The sequence below is a fragment of the Grampus griseus genome (assembly GCF_964374135.1).
Source record: "Grampus griseus genome assembly, chromosome: 8".
NCBI classification, from domain to species: Eukaryota; Metazoa; Chordata; class Mammalia; order Artiodactyla; family Delphinidae; genus Grampus; species Grampus griseus.
The window spans coordinates 2151196-2167501 of NC_139002.1; the positions used below are offsets into that span (position 1 = coordinate 2151196).

A 16306-nucleotide genomic window follows, 5' to 3' on the forward strand; every position below is an offset into this window, starting at 1 on the left:
TGGGTGCACAGCTGACAGGTGATTTATGTGCTGAAATGTCACGAGGAAGAGTGTGTCTCTTCCAGGTGCAGCCGGGGGTGGGCGATCCCGGCACCGTGACCCAGGGCTGCCCCCCGACCCCCAGGTCATGGAAACCCTTCGGGGCATCTGTCAGGCAACGAAACAGACAGCAAGCGGGCTCGGGGTTGGGGAGAGCTTATGAGGACGCCCCCAAACCCCTACCGCTGCTCACGCCGCAGCCTCCTTGACACGGGTTTGGGCCGACGCAGGCGGAGTAGCCAAGGTAAATTTCCTTTGCCTCCAATGTAATAGTTTAACTGGAATTGATAAAATGAAATATATTTGGAACCACTGTCCATCCTGGTGAGGTGGCATCACGACAAGAATGTATTGAGATATGAATGTCTAAGTGTGGAGGCTGGGGACCCTCGGGGCATCCCCAGACCCAGGCCCTGTTCACTGCCTGATGGGATGTGGGCTCCCCGGGCCCTGGTGACTATGTATCCAGCCTCTTCTTCCCTCACTTCCCCCCAGAGCAGACAGTTTCTTCGCTTGTTATTGGCTCTGATGCCTTCCCAAGCTCCATCCATAAGAGGAAAATTGAATTGTTCCCATTAGCTTGATTTTAGTAGCCATGGAGAAGGTAATGGACTCCAGCCTTGCTGCATTTAATCTAGACGTTAAAATATTGCGTATGGTTGACCTACATCACTGCCACGAGTAGGAAGCATACAGCTAGGGGCATGGGCAGCCTTGCAGGTCACTGGAGGCCCTGTTTGTGAAATAGCTGGTTAATTAAGGGGAGATGGTCACCAAGTCCAGATGGAATTCCCTCAGGGGTATAAGGAAAAGGTTGGGAAGAGAGTTTGCCACAGCTGGCTCTTTTCAACCATCACTGTTCAAGAATAAACAGAAGGGAGCTTAGTCCCGGCTGGAATGGAGTAAACAGATCGCAGCATTTTAGATCCGAAGCCTCCAGCTCTGTGGGGCAAGAGCCATGCCTGCCCGGTTGACTGCCTACCCTCAGGGTCCATTCCAGTGGCTGTCGGACAGGCAGCGGGTGGGAGTAGGCTAGAGAGTTGGAAGTGTTTGTTGAAGGAACCATAGGGTTGGTAGAGAATTTTAGGTATATCCAGTCTATCTGTTCCTCAGCTTTATTATCCTACTTGTAGAGGGCTCTGCAGACAACCCACAAAGTTTCAAATCCAAGCTTTGCCGCTTAACTGCTGTGTAACCTGGTGCAAGTAACTTAAGCTCTCTGTGCAGTTCCTCATCTGGAAAATGTCCTAATAGTACATACTTCATAGGGCTGATTGTGGAGTAAATGACTTTTTGCATGAAAGCTCTTTGAAGATTATTTAATATCTATTTAGTTATAGACACAGGAGTATTTAATATCTATCTAGCTGTAGAATATTTAGTTACAGACTCCAGTGTTAATTGTTGTTATTAAGTGATGTTTCCATCTTGCTTTTCATTATTCTAACCTCACACCTAATAAAGATGTGAAACTCTACCTTATAAAGTGTTATTTGCTATGACTTAAGGTACTTTTTCTTATACTGAACTCCGTCAGTTACTCCATCAAAACTGCCCTGGTGGCCGTGGATAGGTGTCTGTCCTCCGTGGACCGAGGTTTGCTTTGTTGTGTACAATGCAGAGGCTGAACTGGACCATCTCTAGAGGGCTCTCAGCTCCTGCAGTAGTTGTGTCCATGGTGGCTGCAGTCACATCACAGGACACGTATTTTGTTGCTAGGCACTGGTTTACCTGCTTTACTTGCGTTAACTCATTTAATTCATATAATAATCCCATTAAGGAAGTTAATATTCATGTCTTCACCCTAACGATGAGGAAACTGAGGCCCAGAGAGGTCAACTTGCCAAGGTCGCCCAGCCAGTAAGTGGAGCAGCCAGTATTTGGACCTAGAGGAGACCCCCTGAGCCTATGGAGCAGAATCAGAACTTCTGCGGTTTTCTGTTACTATGGTTTTACGAATCTTCCTGAACGCAGGGTGAATCTAGAAATCAGAGTATCTCTTCTCTATTGGCTTTATGCAGTGATCTGACCTTGGTATCAAATAATATTTTCCAGCCATAAATAGCAAAGCACATGACTGCCAAATAAAGGGGGGAATATTTGCTCCTGGGAAGATGCCATGATGATAACAAGAATAATGTTCGTTTACAGAGCACTCATGTCCCCCAAGCTCTTCATAGCCGTCCTAGTTAGGCCGCCTGTTGACAGCATCCCAGAGAGATGACTGCAGACGTTTGTTTCAATGCCTCGCTGCCATGAAACTTAGAAGTGCCTTGAGCCTGGGACGGAGGGTCGGGGAAGAGGTACAGGAAAGCTGCAAGGCCGAGCCCAGGAGACTGGCTGATAGGGACGAGCACCTCGTGAGCGGAAAGGCAGCACTTGGTCCAGTTCTCTCTGGAATGTGTAAATCAACAGCTAATTACTGGGAGGGCTCCGTTTGTATTTTTACTGCTATATTTACATTTTATGAAACCATCTGGTATCATTAATATGCTCAAAGTCAGTTTGGTTTTATTTGTAGTTTTACAGCAAAAGGAAAAAGCTCCTTCTTCCTCGAGTGGGAGAGACCCAGGCCTTGGGGAGGAAGGTGTCCGGCGTGGGTGCTCCCTGGGCTGGAACAGTGACCTTGGACCAGCTCCTCGGGCAGGCGGGATCGGGCCGGCTCCCGGGGATGCTGGCGGCTCCCTGGCAGGCTTGGTCACTCGGAGGGCAGCGAGGCGCTCCGAGCTGAGGGATAATCTGTGTCTCTGGGACATGGCGACGTGCTCGGAGTTGTGCAGTAACAGGTTGAGGAACAGGAGAACGAGCTCACCAGCTGCCCTTTCCGGGCACGGAGCTGCGGTGAGTTGGCCAAGACGTTGCTGCCTCCAGTCAGGCCGACCTGTGGGCCTCCCAGGGGCCACACACACAGAGGGGACCTACCAGCCCCTTGTCCTTTTCCTCTTGTCCAGCTTCCCTAGGACACAGCCCAGTGGCCCGCTCGGCGGTGCCCTGGGAGACCAGAAGCCGCCTCCGGCCACTCTTGGCTCAGGGACTGATAGCAAAAGGCTGCTTCCCCATCTCAACCCAAAGTAGCAGCTGCTGGAGGATTACAAAGCCTTGGACCTTCTCGTGTTCATTGTAAATGTTATCTCAGCTGGGCAGTTCTTGCAAATGAGCTCTTCACCCTCCCCTTCCCCCCCCCGGTCCCCACTGCCGCCACCCTACCCTCTACCTAAATGAGCGCGGGCCAAGACCAGGGCCTACGAGTGGAGCACGTTATCTAGACTGCAGCTTACTAGCCACGACGGTGGTGTTCCCAGACTGACTTCCTCTGGCTTAACGCTTGGATGCTAATGGCAGGAACTGGTGGGTCAGATGTGGCAGAGGGACAGCCTTCCAAATCGACATGGCACGAGTTAGCAGCCTGGAGCTCCAGTTTTAGGTGGGCTTCTGGCTCTGTAAGTAAGTACAGGCGATCCTTATTTTTTGGACAATGGAAACATCTTTCTGCTGCAGAAAAACTTGTACTTCATAACTGTCTACAGTCGTACCCTGCAGGTTTCAGAAACACAAAACCAAACCTTTCATTGATTCTGTTGAAAAATAACCGTCGTTTCTTTCTCTAAGTGCTCCCTGGTGCCGTTTCTTCCCTCTGACCCCTGTCTCCGTGGTTTCCTGACTCTGCATCCTTCTCCCACCCAGTAGTTTTCTCTGCGTCAAGATGTGAATGGGGGAAGGATCAGAGGCTTTGAGCAGGAGAAAGAGACAAATGAGCACAACAGAACAGAAGTACTGCGCCTTCTCCCAAGTATTGCCATTTCTTGGAACCTGGACGGAGTGTTTTGTCCTTCCTTTCCTGCTGCCGGTCCTACTCCTTTCGGCGCCCCCTGGTGCCCCAGAACTAGTCCTAGAGACCTTCCTGCACAAAGCAGGCTGCTGCCTGAAGTAACTCCCACATCTGAAGCCCTTGCACCAGGCGGGTGGGGACCAAGGACAGTGGTTAGGCTACCAAGCTCATTGAACAGGCGTTGGAGGGTCGAGAACCTCCTTCAGGGGCCGGGCCTGGTCTGGTGCTCCCTGCAGACGACCCTGCGAGGTGCCGTCACTCACTCCCACCTGAGCTGGTTCGGGCCGCGCTGCCCACCTCTTGGCAGGACACTGCCCTCTGCTCCGACGCTTGTGGTCTCGAGGGAGGGGGAGGTCTGGCATTCCCCAGGGGACAGGACACTGGGGCCCGGGGAGGGCCAGTCCGGTGCTCTGACCCCCACACAGTCCCGAGTCCTTCCCACCCCGCGCTGTGGTCCCTCCTGTCACCGCGTGGGTGTCACCGCACAGCCCGCATTTGACGAATGATGCGCATCCGTTCGTCCCCGGCCCTCCACGCCTCCATGCATGTCCATTTTAATTCTCTCCTCCTCCTTTTGGCATCTAGTTTATTTTGTATATAAACTGCTGATGCAAATGTCCAAAATAAATTATGCTGAATAATAGATGAAGACAGCTACATAATTTATAACGCTGAAGCCAGACAGAGCCGGGGGGCTGTGCTGAAGCCCGTGGCCCCCCTCAGCCGCTTACGGCTGCCGGCCGGCCGGTGTTCACAGCCTTCAGGCTAGAAACCACCAGGGTCAGGGGCCCGTGGTGCAGAGGCTCTTCCTGGAGGTGTATGCTCGCCCCTGGCATGGACCCAGGCCCCCTGCCCAGCAGCAGCCCGAGGGGGTCACAACCACAGAAGCAGTAAATGGTGTGCCAACTACCCCCCATCAGGAGGCCCCCAGCCCCTGCCCTTATGGCCACCCTGCTGCTCGTTTTCTCCTTCGCACCTGGGCTCCAGCTGTTTCAGCTTCTCCTCAATCATCTCTTCTCAGACTCCACTGCTGGCTTCAACTTGCCAGCGTGGGACAGTCTCAGGGAAGAAGAAATGGATGAGCGTTCTAATACTTGGTCAAGGAATAAGGCCACAGCATGCCAAGGTGCAGGGTGACACCGAATAGAAATGCTGTCACTGCAGCCACTTTTGTGGCCAGAACATGACTGGTTTGTGCAGGATCTAAAACTAGACAGCAGTTTCAGGCCATGACAGTAGTTGCTGAACGAGTTCAGATTCTCATTTGATGCCCAGCTCTGGCACACTTGGAATTCTGAGCTGTGTAATTTTTTGCTGGGGGTGGGAGGCTGTCCCAGGCATGGGATGTTAGCAACATCCCTGATCTCTGCCCAGTAGGTGCCAGTAGAGCCCCAGCCCCCAATTGTTACTGCCAGTGATCGATTTCTCCAGGCGTCACCCCTGTCCTGCATGAGCACGGTTGTCCCGAGTTGCTGACCGCTGAGCCATGTAACCCCAGGTGCCTCCATCAGGGTGACTTAGAGCCAGATCTTCATATATGCCACAGCGGGGTCATCTGGGGGCTGTGAGAAATGCAGGTTTTCACATCAGACCCAGACCGACTGAATCAGAACGTCTGGCTGTGGGACCCAGGGGTTTATTTTTGGGCAGGTGATCCTTACTTGGGCTGGAATATGAGAAACACTACACGGTAGCCACTTTCCGTGTGGCCACTTGAATCGTTTTAGTTAACTGAATTAACGTCAGTTTCTCAGCCTCTGCAGCCATGTTTCACGTGCTCCGTAGCCACATACAACTGGTGGCCATTAATCCCAGCTGGGACATTTCTAGAACATGCTCATCACTGCCGAAAGTTCGGTGGGACTCACTGTTTTCTACCACAGTGAGGTGCTGCCAAAATGGGGACGCCTCCAAGAATCATAAGCCGTCACTTTTGCTATCAGCCAAGTCTCCTGGAGTGTGCGCTCGCTACCTTATGGCTATGCAGCTACATATAGAAGCAGATTGAGGGAAGCACATTTCTTGCTTTAGACTTGCAAATAAGATAGGCTCTGGGAGCTAAGCGCTTTAATCTATCTATGGAAACAGTCAAGGCAACTGGGTAGAGAAACGTAACGTTTGGGGCAAAATGCATAACACAGAACAGGCCTAAATCTTACTTTAAGGCAATACATTAGGTGGGGAAATAAAAGCTATCACAGGTTCACTCCTACTGCATGGATAATAAAGAGATACAGGCTGGGGCGTCAGGTACTTCGCTGGGGGCACCGGGCTTTATGGTGGGATGATGGAGGCTTGCTCCTTCTGTGGCCTCTACTAAGAGCCCATGGACAACTGATGAACTCAGATGGAAGACCCCTGAGGACCTCTTTGCAGGCTTCTTACTCTGTCAAACTCTTTGAGTTCAGCAGCTCCAGAGAAAAACATAATAACCCTGATAGCACCAAGATTCCAGGCCGTCCTTGGAGTAGGGCAGGCCGTTCCACACGTGCTACTACTTCTCTGCCCTCTGCTGTGCCAGCTGCAGATATCACTAGTTAATCCTCCTACTGCTTCCCTTGGATCTTTTCGCTTGGAGGCAGACAGTGCCAGTCACTCTAGTTTACACCCACAGGAGGACACCAGCTCACTGTTGTCTTCAGATTCTCTTCCTGGCCTCTGTTTCTTTTGGACACCTTTTCCATACAGTAGCAGTTCTCCTTTAGTGACTCAGGCAGTGTTTCTTGGCTTCCTGAGGCAGTCACTTAATGTCTACTGTCCTTGCTCCTTCTCAGTCATCAAACCCTGTATTACTTCAGCACAAATGTAATTTGCCCTCCCTGAGAAGTCATCAGTCACAAGTCACCGTCAGAAGTGCTCCTGGACTTGCTTCCAATTTGGATTATACCAAACCTGGAATCGTCTAGAATGTATTCTCAACTAAAAATAAAATAAAACATAAGAAAAACACACTTCCACCCCAGCCTGCGGTGGTTTCAGCAAAACCTCCTTGGCAGGTACACAGTCCTGGGTGAAACTGGCATGGTGAGGAAAAGCTTAAGCCTCTGCCAGAAAGCCCGGCAGGTGCAGGGATTTGTCCTGGCCTCGCTCATCTCCCCGAGACACGCTGGGCAAAGACTTCACTGAACAAGAAGATGCAAGAGTGCTGACCCTCTTGGCCTGCCCGGCCAGCTAGCCCAGCACCCACCCACCGGGATGATGCCTCCTGCTGCTGTCGGCACTCGAGCTGGGCCGGCGAGGTGACTGCAGTCTGACTCCTTCCCCTGGTCAGTTCTCGGGTTCCCCGGTCCTGTGAAAAACATCCTCCTCTCGACACCCCTCTTCCCCTGCCACCCCATGCTCCATTGCGCTTAAATTAGAAGTATTTGAAAGCATAAGAAGAGGGAGTGAACTTCCGGTATGCTCCTTTGCAGGGGCCCTCGGGGTCCACGGGTTGAGAACTAGATACTGGGCCCCTAATTCTACCCGTGGGAAGGGGAGAAAAGATGAGTAATTTAAAAGATGAGGTTCACTAACCGGTTATTTGTTTATGGGGGAGGTCAGGGGGCAGCAAGGGACCTGGGGCAGCAGACCGGGTCCTGGAAAAGTATAGGCAGGAGAGATTGTCAAGGTTGACTAGAATCCAGAGGGACAGCGTGTTTGGTGAAAGTGGGCTACAGACCTAAAGGTGAGGGGCTGTTCCTGTTCTCTGAAAGAAAATGACCAAGTTCCTGCGAAGAGGAGGGATGTGTGTAATCAGCTCATTTGGGTGAAAAAGTGGGTCTTCAACAAAATCTGCAGATTAAACTGGCTTAAGCCACGTGCCCTGGTTAGCTTTATTTCTGAGACACACACAGTATTTACTTCTAGCTATATACATATTTATACAATTATTTATTTGTACAATATGTATTTATACATAGACGACATATTTATTTGTATATCAATTACCTATATACACACATCTATGCATATGAGCACATATATTTATTTGTATATAAATTCATATATTAACACAATAAAAAGGCTTGACTGTAAAATATATACGTATACATATTTGTACATATAAATAAGCATATGTACAGATTGTTACGTGATAATCAAAAAGGCACAGTCTTTGTATTCAAATAGTTCTCTTGAATTCCAGTTCTGTCACTTAGGGAAGGTGTTCCCTTGGGTGGATTATTTAGTTGAGCCTTAATTTTCTTACTGAAATTAGGAGTAATAATACATATAAATTTCATACAGTTATGAGGAATAAGGTAGCGAATATAAAACATGCCACGTAGGTGATAAGTGGTAGACACAGCTGTTTATTTCACTACCATCCCCGCTACCACAGCTGGGTGGAGAGCTCATCTCTCGTTCTCTTGGGCGGATGGTGGACATCAGGGCAGAACAGGCGGCCTTTCCGTGTGCGTCGTTCCTATCAAATCCGTCCGTCTTCTACCATCCACAGGGTGCATAAGGGATTTTTTTTCTTTTAATCAAGTTGCTTCTGTTGCAGGAATGACTCATTTCTGTGTCCTACCAGGAAACACGGGGTGTAGGTGACAGCTTGTAGAACCGTTTCAGGGAGGTGTTGATGACAGACAAAGGAGACCTTCCTAAGAAAGCCCCCCCCGGAGGGGGTGAGTCCCCCGTGACGAAAGGTGCTTCCGCAGAGGCTGGGCGAGGCTGTGTGGGAGTTCACGCGTCCCACGAGGACACTGCGTGTTTTCTGAGGTCCCCTTGCAGCAGGAAAGCCCAATGCTCTGGATTTTTAAGACGCTGCCTTCTGCACGTGGTGTGCTCTGGTTTCTGTGTTACCTGCCACCTCCCCCGGCGACACGCTCCGCGCCGGCTCTGTTCCTCGTATTCCTCAGTTACAAGGCCCTGGAGGGACCCAGTAGTGAGGAGGTGAGATTGCATTCTGAGGAAATGGGTGAGCCGAAATGGAGCTGGGATTGCACTCAACAGGGCAGCCGGCTTCATTTAGCGGCCTGAGCAGAGTCTGATTAGGAAAAGGCAGCGATCCAGAACCCAGGCTGGGCTGCTCTCCTGGTGACAGCGGGGGCGGGCGGCTGCCGCAGGAGGCCAAGGGGACCTCTGCGCTCAGGCCCGGCCCCCCCTGCCAGGCTAGCTCCCCGGGTGAGCAGAGCGGACGGGCCGATGCCATTCGGCCCCGCAGTCTGTTCTCTGGAAGCTTCCTTCCAGGTGAATTTCTCCTCTCGCCCCTCTAAGCCTCACCCGGGCCATTTCTGACAGATATGTCTCTTAACCAGCCTGGAGATCGAAAAGCGTGTTCCGAGGGCCCTGGGAACAGAACACGGGCTACACTGAGCATTGAGCCTAGAGCCGATGGTGGTGAAGGGACATTAGGAAAGTGACGTATGATGTACATTTGGAACATCCCGAAGACCATGTCTGCCGCCTGCGAGGACAGACAGTGAGTGACCTAGGAGAGGGGGATACAGCACAAGCAGCAGCTGGAAGTTGATCTTGGGGTCCTGAGATTCCAGCCTGGCTCCCAGGGACCTCACCACCCCAAAGAGATGGTGCCAATGGAGTTCTTAAAGCCTCCGTCACTGTACCTCCCTGTCCCTGTCCCTGTCTCTCTTTCTGTCCCTGTCACTCTGTCTCTTTATCTCCCCGTCACACACACACACACACACACACACACACACACACACACACACTCTCAAAATATGACCTTTTCTTGAACTCCTTTGTGCTTCAGAACCATCAGCCTGGAAGGAAGATCCTGATGGCAGCTGAAGCCTTTCCCATCTGTAAAAAAAGGCAGAAATATTTAGAGAGAGAACTAGGTGTTTTTGTGTCTACGGCAGGTTCAAAGATATATGCTTATGCCTTTCTAAAGGCAGCCTTGGCAATTTTCACATGAAAAATGTCACAGGAGTTTGAGATTCTGTAATTATCTACTTATGCGCTGTGGAGGCTGGATGAGGAGGCCAGAGGTTGCCTCATTTGCAGGCGGGACTGCTGTTCATAAGTAAGTGTAATGTGACACACACCCTAGATTGGTTCACAGGGATGGGAAAATTAGTTATGTCACATCTGAAAGCCACTTTACATTCATAGGTCATAAACCGAGAGGAAAAATAACCAAAAGTTTCAGTATTCAATTTGTTTACTCCGAGCCAAATGCAGCCTCTTAAGCTGATGAGAGCAGGGTGGAAGGGAGAGAAAAGGCTTTTAGAAGCTCACTTTAAAAGCTCAAAAGTGTCTGGGGCATTAAATAGCTGTTAAAAGCTCTAGATGGATAATTTAAGTGTAAATGAGTATGAACTCTATGGATTAAATTTGCCTTAAAATACCAGTCTGAAAAATTAAGGAAAGACTATTTGAGACAAACACAGTTTGCCTTTTTTCAAAACCTGAACATTTTGAAAAAATTATTTCGAAGTCTCAACGAAAGCTAAATGCAGCTGGATTTAACTGCCCCTCATGATTTCCCCATTAAAAGCTACAATTCAGTAATACCTATACCCACATTGAAATAAGTACATGTGTTTATACACACACCACATGAAGTGTACGGATATAGTCTAAGCTTTAAAAACCTTTTTCTGTCAGAAATGATAAGAAATATGTATATATTTATATGCAAAATATATATATATTTACATATATATATATGCAAAAGTTCAACCTGTGAATCTGAAACTGTAGATTAGAAAAAACTTTATAGTTTGATATACTGGTTCATTTTATCCTTTTGCGTACTGTTATTCTTATGGTTAAAATTGTAATATTATACCCTCATAGTATATTTTGCCCCAAAATTATGACTGAAGTTCCTCACTTTGCCAAATTAATTTGTGAAGAATGTCTGTGCTTCCTTCTAAGTATACTCATATTGGAAATAACGTTACTCTGAAATACCAAGTTTTCAACCCTAATTATAACCTGTGTCTTTCTACATTGTGTTCATCATGCAGAGAAGTTACACATGAAAACGTATCTTTTTAATTATTCATCATTATTATTATCATTATTCTATTAAAGCCATTTTTTCTTGATTTTAATGTGATTTTCTCTTGAATTCAAACATTATGAGCAACATTTGGCAAAAAGAAAGTTTATCATGAATATCACGTGCTCTCTATTGCTCTGGTTTTTAGAATATGGTGACTTTTCTTTTTTCTTAACTCATCGGGGTGCTGCGGGTTCAAAAGGAAAGGGAACTGAGTTTGAGAGATTAGAAAATTGGGGCACAGAAATGCCCAAGACCTTGGCCTAGGTTGCAGAGGCAGCTAGGGGAGGTCTTTGGCTAAAGAATGATTTCCTCCTCTTTCTATTTCCAGTGTTCCATTGTAGTATGCCACTAAAATTTAAGTTTTCCAGCCCAATATTATTGATATGATTTTTGGAGATATCATCAGAGTAGCAGTTTGAGGTGAGGTTGAAAAGAATGATACGGATATGCGCATGGAATCTTAGAGTGTGGAAATCCACACTGAGGATACTGTGTCATGAGATCACTGTCTCTTAACACCTGTGGGGCCAGATTCAGTCCCAAAGGGTCTGAAACCTGCTCGGTATCCCTGAAGCTCAGGCCGATGGATCAGGGGACCTGTGTAGATTACTATGGCGGCACTAAGTTAAGCCATCCTAAACCATAATTTCTATGAAATCGTGGATTTAATGTGCAAGTTACACCTTTAAAAATATTCATTAAATCAATATATGATATGGTTTAAGAATCAGCATTGTGAAAATGACTACACTACCCAAAGCAATCTACAGATTCAGTGCAGTCCCTATCAAGCTACCAATGGCATTGTTCAAAGAACTAGAACAAAAAGTTTTACAATTTGTATGGAAAAACAGAAGATCCGGAATAGCCAAAGCAATCTTGAGAAGGAAAAACGGAGCTGGAGGAATCAGGTTCCCTGACTTCAGGCTACATTACAAAGCTACAGTAATCAAGACATTATGGTACTGGCACAAAAACAGAAATGTAGACCAATGGAACAGGATAGAAAGGCCAGAGATAAACCCACAAACATATGGTCACCTTCCCTTTGACAGAGGAGGCAAGAATATACAATGGAGAAAAGACAGCCTTTTCAATAAGTGGTGCTGGGAAAACTGGACAGCTACATGTAAAAGAATGAAGTTAGAACACTTCCTAACACCTTACACAGAAATAAAATCAAAATGGATTAAAGACCTACATGTAAGGCCAGACACTATAAAACTCTTGGAGGAAAACATAGGCAGAACACTCTATGACATAAGTCACAGCAAGGTCCTTTTTGACCCACCTCCGAGAGAAATGGAAATCAAAACAAAAATAAATGGGACCTAGTGAAACTTCAAAGCTTTTGCACAACAAAGGAAACCATAAACAAGATGAAAAGACAGCCCTCAGAATTGGAGAAAATATTTGCAAATGAAGCAACTAACAAAGGATTAATCTCCAAAATATACAAGCAGCTCATGCAGCTCAATATCAAAAAAACAAACAACCCAATCCAAAAATGGGCAGAAGACCTAAATAGACATTTCTCCAAAGAAGATATACAGATTGCCAACAAACACATGAAAGGATGCTCAACATCACTAATCATGAGAGAAATGCAAATCAAAACTACAATGAGGTATCGCCTCACACCAGTCAGAATGGCCATCATCAAAAAATCTAGAAACAATAAATGCTGGAGAGGTGTGGAGAAAAGGGAATCCTCTTGCACTGTTGGTGGGAATGTAAATTGATGCAGCCACTATGGAGAATAGTATGGAGGTTCCTTCAAAACCTAAAAATAGAGCTACCAGATGACCCAGCAATCCCACTACTGGACGTATACCCTGAGAAAACCATAATTCAAAAAGAGATACGTACCACAAGGTTCATTGCAGCAGTATTTACAATAGCCAGAACATGGAAGCAACCTAAGTGTCCATCAACAGAGGAAGGGATAAAAAAGATGTGATACATATATACAATGGAATATTACTCGGCCATAAAAAGAAATGAAATTGAGTTATTTGTAGTGAGGTGGATGGACCTAGAGTCTGTCATACAGAGTGAGGTAAGTCAGAAAGAGGAAAACAAATACCATATGCTAACACATATATATGGGATCTAAAACAATAATACGGTTCTGATGTACATAGGGACAGGAATAAAGACACAGAGGTAGAGAATGGACCTGAGGACACAGGGAGGGGGAAGGATAAGCTGGGATGAAGTGAGAGAGTGACATGGACATATATACACTACCAAGCGTAAAAGAGATAGCTAGTGGGAAGCAGCTGCATAGCACAGGGAGATCAACTCGATGCTTTGTGTCCACATAGAGGAGTGGGATAGGGAGGGTGGGAGGGAGGGAGCCTCAAGAGGGAGGGGATATGGGGATATATGTATATGTATGGCTGATTCACTTTGTTATACAGCCAAAACTAACACACCATTGTAAAGCGATTATACTCCAATAAAGATGTTAAAATATATATATATATATATGATATGGTTTAAATTTCCCTTCATGCATATACCATCTAAAATTATTGTTCATGGTAAGTACCCCATATTTTTTTTTTAATGTGCCTAACATAACAGTAATTGGGCCTAGTGACGCGGCATACCTAAAAAGTAGTAGTGGGTATGCTTTTGGCATCATGGAGTTGTCTGGAAGCAAATACATAGAAAACCCATAAAGTTTTTTTTTTTGCTTTTGAATTTTATTTTATTTATTTATTTTATACAACAGGTTCTTATTAGTCATCCATTTTATACACATCAGTGTATACATGTCAATCCCAATCTCCCAATTCATCCCACCACTGCCCCCACCCCCCGCTGCTTTCCCCTCTTGGTGTCCATACATTTGTCCTCTATATCTGTGTCTCTATTTCTGCCCTGCAAACCACTTAAACTGTACCATTTTTCTAGGTTCCACATATATGCGTTAATATACGATATTTGTTTTTCTCTTTCTGACTTACTTCACTCTGTATGACAGACTCTATATTCATCCACGTCTCTACAAATGACCCAATTTCATTCCTTTTTATGGCTGAGTAATATTCCATTGTATATATGTACCACATCTTCTTTATCCATTCATCTGCCTGTGGGCATTTATGTTGCTTCCATGACCTGGCTGTTGTAAATGGTGCTGCAATGAACATTGGGGTGCATGTGTCTTTTTTTTTTTTTTTTGCGTTACGTAGGCCTCTCACCATCACGGCCTCTCCCGCTGCAGGTCACAGGCTCCGGACACACAGGCCCAGTGGCCATGGCCCACGGGCCCATCAGCTCCGCAGCACACGAGATCCTCCCGGACCGAGGCACGAACCTGTGTCCCCCGCGTCGGCAGGCGAACCCCCAACCACTGCACCACCAGGGAAGCCCGCATGTGTCTTTTTGAATTGTGATTTTCTCTGGGTATATGCCCAGTAGTGGGATTGCTGGGTTATATGGTAATTATATTTTTAGTTTTTTAAGGAACCTCCATACTGTTCTCCATAGTGGCTGTGTCAATTTACATTCCCACCAACAGTGTAGGAGGGTTCCCTTTTCTCCACACCCTCTCCAGCATTTGTTGTTTGTAGATTTTCTGATGATGCGCATTCTAACTGGTGTGAGGTGATACCTCATTGTAGTTTTGATTTGCATTTCTCTAATAATTAGTGATGCTGAGCAGCTTCTCATGTGCTTCTTGGCCATCTGTATATCTTCTTTGGAGAAATGTCTATTTAGGTCTTCTGCCCATTTTTGGATTGGGTTGTTTGTTTTTTTAATACTGAACTGCATGAGCTGTTTATATATTTTGGAGATTAATCCTTTGTCCATTGATTCATTTGCAAATATTATCTCCCATTCTGAGGGTTGTCTTTCCGGCTTGTTTATGGTTTCTTTGCTGTGCAAAAGCTTTGAAGTTTCATTAGGTCCCATTTGTTTCTTTGTGTTTTTATTTCCATTACTCTAGGAGGTGGATCAAAAAAGATCTGCCTGTGATTTATGCCAAAGAGTGTTCTTCCTATGTTTTCCTCTAAGAGTTTGATAGTGTCCAGTCTTACATTTAGGTCTCTAATCCATTTTGAGTTTATTTTTGTGTCTGGTGTTCTAATTTCACTCTTTTACATGTAGCTGACCAGTTTTCCCAGCCCCACTTATTGAAGAGACTGTCTTTTCTCCATTGTATATCCTTGCCTCCTTTGTCATAGGTTAGTTGACCATAAGTGCATGGGTTTATCTCTGGGATTTCTATCTTGTTCCATTGATCTATATTTCTGTTTTTGTGCCAGTCTCATACTGTCTTGTTTACTGTAGCTTTGTAGTATAGTCTGAAGTCCGGGAGTCTGATTCCTCCAGCTCTGTTTTTTTCCCTCAAGACTGCTTTGGCTATTTGGGGTCTTTTGTGTCTCCATACAAATTTTAAGAGATTTTTTTTCTAGTTCCCTAAAAAATGCCATTGGTAGCTTGATAGGGACTGCATTGAATCTGTTGCTTTGGGTAGTATAGTCATTTTCACAATATTGATATTTCCAATCCAAGAACATGATATATCTCTCCATCTGTTGGTATCATCTTTAATTTCTTTCATCAGTGACTTCTAGTTTTCTGCATACAGCTTTTTGTTTCCCTAGGTAGGTTTATTCCCAGGTATTTTATTCTTTTTGTTGCAGTGGCAAATGGGAGGGTTTCCTTAATTTCTCGTTCAGATTCTTCATCATTAGTGTATAGGAAGGCAAGAGATTTCTTGCATTAATTTTGTATCCTGCAACTTTACCAAATTCATTGATTAGCTCTAGTAGTTTTCTGGTGGCACCTTTAGGATTCTCTATGTATTGTATCATGTCATCTGCAAACAGTGACAGTTTTACTTCTTTTCCAATTTGTATTCCTTTTATTTCTTTTTCTTCTCTGATTGCCATGGCTAGTACTTCCAAAACTGTGTTGAATAATAGTGGCAAGAGTGGACATCCTTGTCTTGTTCCTGATCTTAGAGGAAATGCTTTCAGTTTTTCACCATTGAGAATGTTGTTTGCTGTGGGTTTGTCATATATGGCCTTTATTATGTTGAGGTAGGTTCCCTCTATGCCCACTTTCTGGAGAGGTTTTATCATAAATGGGTGTTGAATTTTGTCAGAAGCTTTTTCTGCATCTATTGAGATGATCATATGGTTTTTATCCTTCAGTTTGTTAATATGGTGTATCACGTTGATTCATTTGCATATATTGAAGAATCCTTGCATCCCTGGGATAAATCCCACTCGATCATGGTGTATGATCCTTTTAAGGTGTTGTTGGATTCTGTTTGCTAGTATTTTCTTGAGGATTTTTGCATCTATATTCATCAGTGATATTGGTCTGTAATTTTCTTTTTTTGTAGTACTTTGTCTGGTTTTGGTATCAGGGTGAGGGTGGCCTCATAGAATGAGTTTGGGAGTGTTCCTTCTTCTGCAGTTTTTTGGAAGAGTTTGAGAAGGATGGGTGTTAGCTCT

At 45.8% G+C, this 16306-nt stretch overlaps 1 protein-coding gene across 2 annotated transcripts in view; it reads left to right on the forward strand.

Annotated features, from left to right (window-relative positions):
- OPCML (opioid binding protein/cell adhesion molecule like) overlaps positions 1-16306 on the forward strand; it is a gene marked incomplete at both ends in the record, with an annotated part of 1076008 nt that overhangs the window by 284268 nt on the left and 775434 nt on the right. The window lies entirely within an intron of this gene.